The sequence below is a fragment of the Dipodomys merriami genome, unplaced genomic scaffold, assembly GCF_024711535.1.
Source record: "Dipodomys merriami isolate MVZ:Mamm:240054 unplaced genomic scaffold, mDipMer1.0.p SCAF_529, whole genome shotgun sequence".
NCBI classification, from domain to species: domain Eukaryota; kingdom Metazoa; phylum Chordata; class Mammalia; order Rodentia; family Heteromyidae; genus Dipodomys; species Dipodomys merriami.
The window spans coordinates 348,362-354,823 of record NW_027206101.1 but is presented as its reverse complement, the minus strand read 5'-3'; the positions used below and the strand labels follow the sequence as shown (position 1 = coordinate 354,823).

Sequence of the window (6,462 nt, the reverse complement as noted above, 5' to 3'; positions counted from 1 at the left end):
CAATCACCTTTGGACATAGCTGTAAAGGCTTCAAAGTATGATAAAATTTAAAATGAAAAAGACAAAATAGTCATTGACAAAAAATTGCAAATGTGAGCAATCGACCAAAAAATAGGTTTTTTTCCATTATACACAGAATTTTAGAGAAATAAGATCAATAGAATTTTTAGGAACAATAAGGGTTCCTTGTTATAAATAGTCAACCATGGATATATGCCTGTATAAAGAGTGCATCATTAAGTACTTAAATTTAGATGATACTACATCTTTCAGCAGCAGGCCTACCCAAATTGCAACAATACAGAGATTAACATGGCACTTGCCGAAGGATGATATGAAAATTTGTGAAGTATTCCATATTTTTCATTCTTCTGATGCAAGAAATGAAAAACAGTTAAAAACAGTTATTAAAAAGTTCATTACAAAAATAGAAGTGTAACAATACGTGTAATTCATAGAATTAAAGGTTAGTTTGACATCAGTATATTAAATCTTCACCTGAGAAAGGCCTTTACATAGCATAACCTTTACAAAACTTGAAATTAGTTAACATTGTCATTTTATCCCAAAGAAATAAAATAATACAAGGACCTAGGAAAAAAAGAATCTTAAACTTTTTCTATATGTAATGCAATCTGAAAGGACACATTTATTAATGAACATATACATTATATAACAATGTAGAATTCAAAGTATTATATCTAGGAGCGAATTAAATAGATTGTGGACATTATACAAACAGATATACTTTTTTCAGAAAAGCACCATGAACATCTTTAGTTTCTATACTATTTATTTCAAAAGATAAGTTAAAATTATTTCTGATTTGAAAAAATCACAAACTCTGCAGAAAACATTATAGATGTACACAAACAACTCTTGAATATATTTTGACATCAAAGTCAGGCAATTCACTTGGATGAATACATGGAATCCATGAATTTTTAAAGTAAGATATTGCTGTTGCTTTGTATTTTGAAAATAAAAATTGTAGGGAAACAAAGGATGGACTGGCATTTTTGAAATTTAAGAAACTCAACCAAACCATTACAACTTAGGAGAACAATTTGTACAGTCTTCCACAACTTCAAAGAGGTAGTAATACTTACTTATCCTTTTGGAAATATCAAATGCAGTTTTCAAGATCCAAAAGAAGAAATTTGCTTGGATCTTCCTCAATTTTTTTCTTGCAAATGATACCATTCCTCATTTTTTCATCTTACTTCCTGTCTTCGTCAGAATTGCTTAACCGGAGACTTTGAGTGCCAGTGGGAATGAGATGTCCATGTTTTTCTCCAATAGTTCACATTGATTGAACTGGTCAGAAAAATCTGGTGAATTTTCTGCATATATTTATTCACCATGATTTATTTTATCTTTTTTTCCATTTTTACTACTCTAAATTATTCTAACTGGAGAGTAGGGAATTTATAGAGAGCAGAGGAATGATTTTCCTCAATATTCAAAGGTACAGACTAAAAATTAGGAACAGTGGTGTCTTCATGTGCAGCTTATTCTAGGAATGAGAAAATAGGAAACAATGGCTTCTATGTAAATGATTTGGGAAATACCATGTTATAGTGTAAGAGAACTCACTATTCAACTTATGGGCTTAAAGAACTTTCTAATAGCTTTCTAATGTTGGTATTCAACATTAGAAAAAATGTATAATGCAGTAGTAAAATAGAAGTCCTTTGTATGACTACCTAAATTCTTGTTTTATTAAAGACTTTTGTTTTCATCTAAAAAATAGGCCTGTCTATTGTCTTCAGGTAATTTTGATGATTGAAGATGCTTAATGAGAAGTCAAAATGTATTAGTAGTCCTTTTCTATCAAATAAATTTCACTTTTTCTTCTTGGAGGATATAATGATCAAAGCAATAATTCAGAATCAGCAAGCAATCGTTCAGAATCATGCTTGCAGTGCAAGTGAATAACCAGTAAGTAATCCTCGATACCATTATCCACAAAGATTTGTCACAGATACAATCTGCCTGCCTTCTCTAGCTGCTTTCCTAGCCTGAACCTATTCCTTCATTGTACAGGAAAAGTGTGATTCAACTGATTTTAGTCAGATCTGTTAGTAGAATTATCAAGTATTTAGATTCTTTTTTTAAAAATTAGTTGTGGGGCCTGAACTCTGGGCCAGGGAACTGTCTTGAGCTCTTCAAATCAAGGCAAGCACTCTACCAATTGAGGCACAGCACTCTTCTGGATGGTTCTGTTTATGTGGTGCTGATTTGGGAAATGGCAGAGCAGAAAGTGAAATGATGCAACCAAAAATATAAAAACAAAATAAATTAGGATAATTATGGAGCAATCATATTGTCTATGAGAACCATGAAAGAGAGAGAGGAAAATAGATAGAGATGTGCAATGACCTAGCTAGCCACAAAATCCATGCTTCTATTTTTTAAAAGAGATGGAATTAGAATATATGTATTTACTTGAAATTAGTAAATACATTTTTAGTAGCCTACCTAAAGAGTCAGAGCTTTGACCAAATTACAAACAAGAATCTTAAAACTTGTGCTGGGATGGTGGATCAGTGGTAGAGTGCTTGCCTTGCAGCTTACTACAGCAGAGACTATTTCCAAAAAGGCCACACATATGAATAATAGGGATGAGGATGAGTAAACCCCTCTTCATTGGGAAGCCTAGAGTGGAAAACTAGAAATTGTCCATGAGTTGGTAGCTCAAGGCAGATATTCATGCAATACCTGTGAAGGGCTGGACACCCCTGTACAGTGCTTATATGTGGAACATATTGCAACAGCACACACACACACACACACACACACACACACACACACACACACACACACACACACATCATCATCATCATCATCTTCATCAGATTTCTTCTTATTTTTTGCGTATGGTCTTAAGAATAAATTTACATTACTAACATGAATTTCTGACAGGAAAATATCATCACTGTACATCTTGGTTGTATGCTCTCAGGTTTAAATTACTATCTAAGTATGTGCATTAGATAAGTATAGGAAAAAGTAGGAGCCACATCGGTGGCTCAGGTCTTTAATCCTACCTAATCAGAAAGATGAAATCGGATGATTGTGCTTTGAAACCAGACCAAGAAAAAAAAGTCCATTAGATTCTGATGTGAAAGTAACCACAAAAGCTTGAAATGGAGCTGTAGTATAAGCATTAAAATGCTAGCCTTGAGAAAACTAAAACGAAAAAATAACAAATTCTGGAACAGAGTCAGGCCCTGAGTTCAAGCTCTAGTATTAGCACAAAACGAATGAATGAATGAATTAATTAACTAAAAATAAATTAAGTGGTCACATGTGGAGAGGCAGGTAAAATATAACAATCGTGGAGACTAGATTATGTATTATTTTGTAAAAATGCAAATTATCATTTTTCTTAATCATTAATATTTTATTTGAACTTTATTGTACAATAAACCCTGAGTTTGGCATGCATGTATGTGTGTGTGTACATGTGCGCACATGTGTGTGTATGTGTGTGTGTGTGCGGTTGCAATGTTGCTTGCCAATGTGGATAGAGTGAGCCTGAAAAGAGCTGTGTTGAAATGTTGTTATTTATCAGGGTTCCATCCTGTCATTTCAGTGGAACCACCCTTCTGTACATTTTATTTGTCAAATAATAACATCCTCATAATCAAAGCATTTACACCATTAAGTTAGATAAAAGAGATCACTTTCGGTTCTTAGTATATGTTAGGCAAGAAGATACACATATAATTAGGTAGTGAGTTATTGCTGTAAGATGACTGTCAGTACAAAATATGTATTTGACATCTTAAATTGGATATACTTTTAAGATATACTCATAGAGTGATTTTGACCAACTCAACCAAACAGGTATTACTCTGGTTATTCCTGTGAAACTCAAGGTGGATAAACACTTTCCAGATTTCTGTTGAAAATAACTTTGTTTGTAAGATCATATCTATTCACACTAAGATAATAAACCCCATATTTTTTAGGTTTGAATATCCCATCATATTTACTGAAAATCAGTATTGTGGATATGTTTGTTAGATATACATTGCAAAAACAAACAAAAAGCATGTGTCACCTCCAGATTGTGGATGCATTTGAAGTTGTTTTGTACATACAAATGTTTCTTAATTAATTGTTCTTTTGTGGGAGTAACTATCACAACTTTAACAAATAAGGATTTTTGAATATCTTTTCCAATATAAATAAGATCCCAGAGAAAGTCTTGCAATTTCTGAAAACCCTTTGAATATTTTATGATCCTAACTACTCAGGAGACTGAGATCGGAGGATCACAGTTCAAAGCCAGGCCGTGAGACTCTTATCTCCAATTAACCACCAGGAAACCAGAAGTGGCACTCTGGCTCAAAGTAACAGCACACTAGCCTTGAGCTGAAGAGCTTGGGGACAAAGCTAAGGCCCAGAGTTCAAGCCCCACAACCGAAAATAAATAAATAAATAAATAAATAAATAAATAAATAAATAAAGCAGCCGGGTGCTGGTGGCTCACACCTGTAATCCTAGCTATTGAGGCTGAGATCTGAGGATCATGGTTTTCAGTTCATTGACTATACAGCTAAAAACATTTCTGAAATAAACATTGTTAAAATCTGAAAATGTAAATGGGTATATAGGCTTTTTATGCATCATTTTATGAAAAGCCAGTTTTTATGAAACTAAAAGATATAGAATAAAAGAATGGAAGTGAATTGGGTGAGCTAATTATTAGTATAACTTTGTTTTCTATTAGCATAGTCTTTTGAATTACATGATGAAGTTAAATTATGTCCTTTGTGACACTATGCTTGTTATTTTTAGAATCTTTGTAGTTATAAGAGTGAATTTGAAAAAAAAAAGAGTGAATTTGTAGTATAAATATTCTTTGAAAATGATTAGGATTAATCTTGTGTTTTGTGTCCTATTCCCCTAAAAATGAGTTATTTTCAAGTGTTAATAGTTTATAATTGAATCTTCAGTATCATAAGAAATTTTGAAAAAATGGATTGTGCGGGGTAAGATGTAGCTGCCTCTTCTCCGAACCTCCCCTTTGCCTCCGGACTTCTCAGGGGCCAGCAGCAGCCCGACCAGGGGCACGGGAACGAGGGCTCAGCAAATGACCATGGGCTTGGTGTCCAACTAGCAGTTTGCAGGTGGCTGTGCCAAGGCAGTGGAGAAGGCGCCCGAGTAGGCGCCGGGGGATTCGGCTCAGGCGGCCGAGGAGCTGCAGCTGCTGCACAGGGCCGGCATCTGTAAGTGGTTCAACGTGATCATGGGGTTCGGCTTCCTATCCATGACCGCCTGCACCATGGTCGCGCTGGACCCCCTGGTGGACGTCTTTGTGCACCAGAGTAAGCTGCACATGGAGGGCTTCTGGAGCCTGAGGGTGGGAGAGGCTGTGGAGTTTACCTATAAGAAGTCTGCCAAAGGCGTAGAATCCATTGGATTCACTGGGCCCAGTGGGGTGTTCTCTTTGGTAGTGAGAGGCGGCCAAAGTTGAAGAACATGCAGAAGCGCAGATCCAAAGGAGACAGGTGCTACAGCTGTGGTGGTCTAGACCATAATGCCAAGGAATGCAAGCTGTCACCACAGCCCAAGAAGTGCAACTTCTGCCAAAGCATCAACCACATGGTGTCCTCCTGTCCACTGAAGGCTCAGCAGGTCCCCAGTTCCCAGGGAAAGCCTGCCTACTTTAGGGAAGAAGAACAAGAAGAGATCACAGCCCTGCCCTGCTCCCCGAGGCCCAATATTGAGCCACCAGAGTAAGGGGGGCTACTCTTGCCAGCAGGAAGTTTCAAGGAGAAGGCATGAAACGGCAAAGTGGAGAAAATGGGGATATGGGATGGGTTGGTGAGTAGCTGGCACTGCCATATGTCTCAGGCCGGAATGTCCCAGCATCACCCCATCTTGTCTTTTGATGAGGGGAAGGGGTGATGCATAGGAATCCCATCATGATCTATCCCAATTCAAGTGAGGGGCTTTGGGGGAACCATTTTGAAACCTGCATACTTTATATGATAAGCTTCACCTGTCCTACATGCTTCCCCTTCCTCCGCCCCACCCCCCCAGCCTCCAGCTTCTAAAAATGACCCAGATTGGCAAGTTGTTCCTTTAAAGAAGGATGTGTCCTATTTCTCTTGCCAGGGTGTGAAACAAATAAGCATCAGACCAGCAGATCCATGGGCCCAAATCCCCAAGGTGTAATACCTCGGGTAGGAGGGCCCGTCAGGAGCAAGGTAGGGTTGTTTTGTTTTGTTTTGTTTTTTGTCTCTCCACCACCTCCTCTCCTAAACATCTTGTTTCCTCATCACCCTATCTTGAGCCGTAGTGCTGGGAGAGCTTGTCCAGGCATTTGGTTGTGATGACAGGCAACATGGGTTACTAGGGAATGGCTGTAAACCTGCTGCTCTGTGCTTCTCCCCGCCCCGCCCCAATTCTGGGCCAATGTGATTGTAATTTATTTGTTCCCTTGGA

General features: G+C 37.4%; 2 pseudogenes; both read left to right on the top strand.

The window, feature by feature from the left end:
• Window positions 1-263: 263 nt before the first annotated feature.
• LOC138811441 (U6 spliceosomal RNA) lies at window positions 264-364 on the top strand (annotated as a pseudogene).
• A 4,746-nt stretch (window positions 365-5,110) lies between these two features.
• LOC138811435 (protein lin-28 homolog A pseudogene) lies at window positions 5,111-5,741 on the top strand (annotated as a pseudogene).
• The last annotated feature ends 721 nt before the right edge of the window (window positions 5,742-6,462 follow it).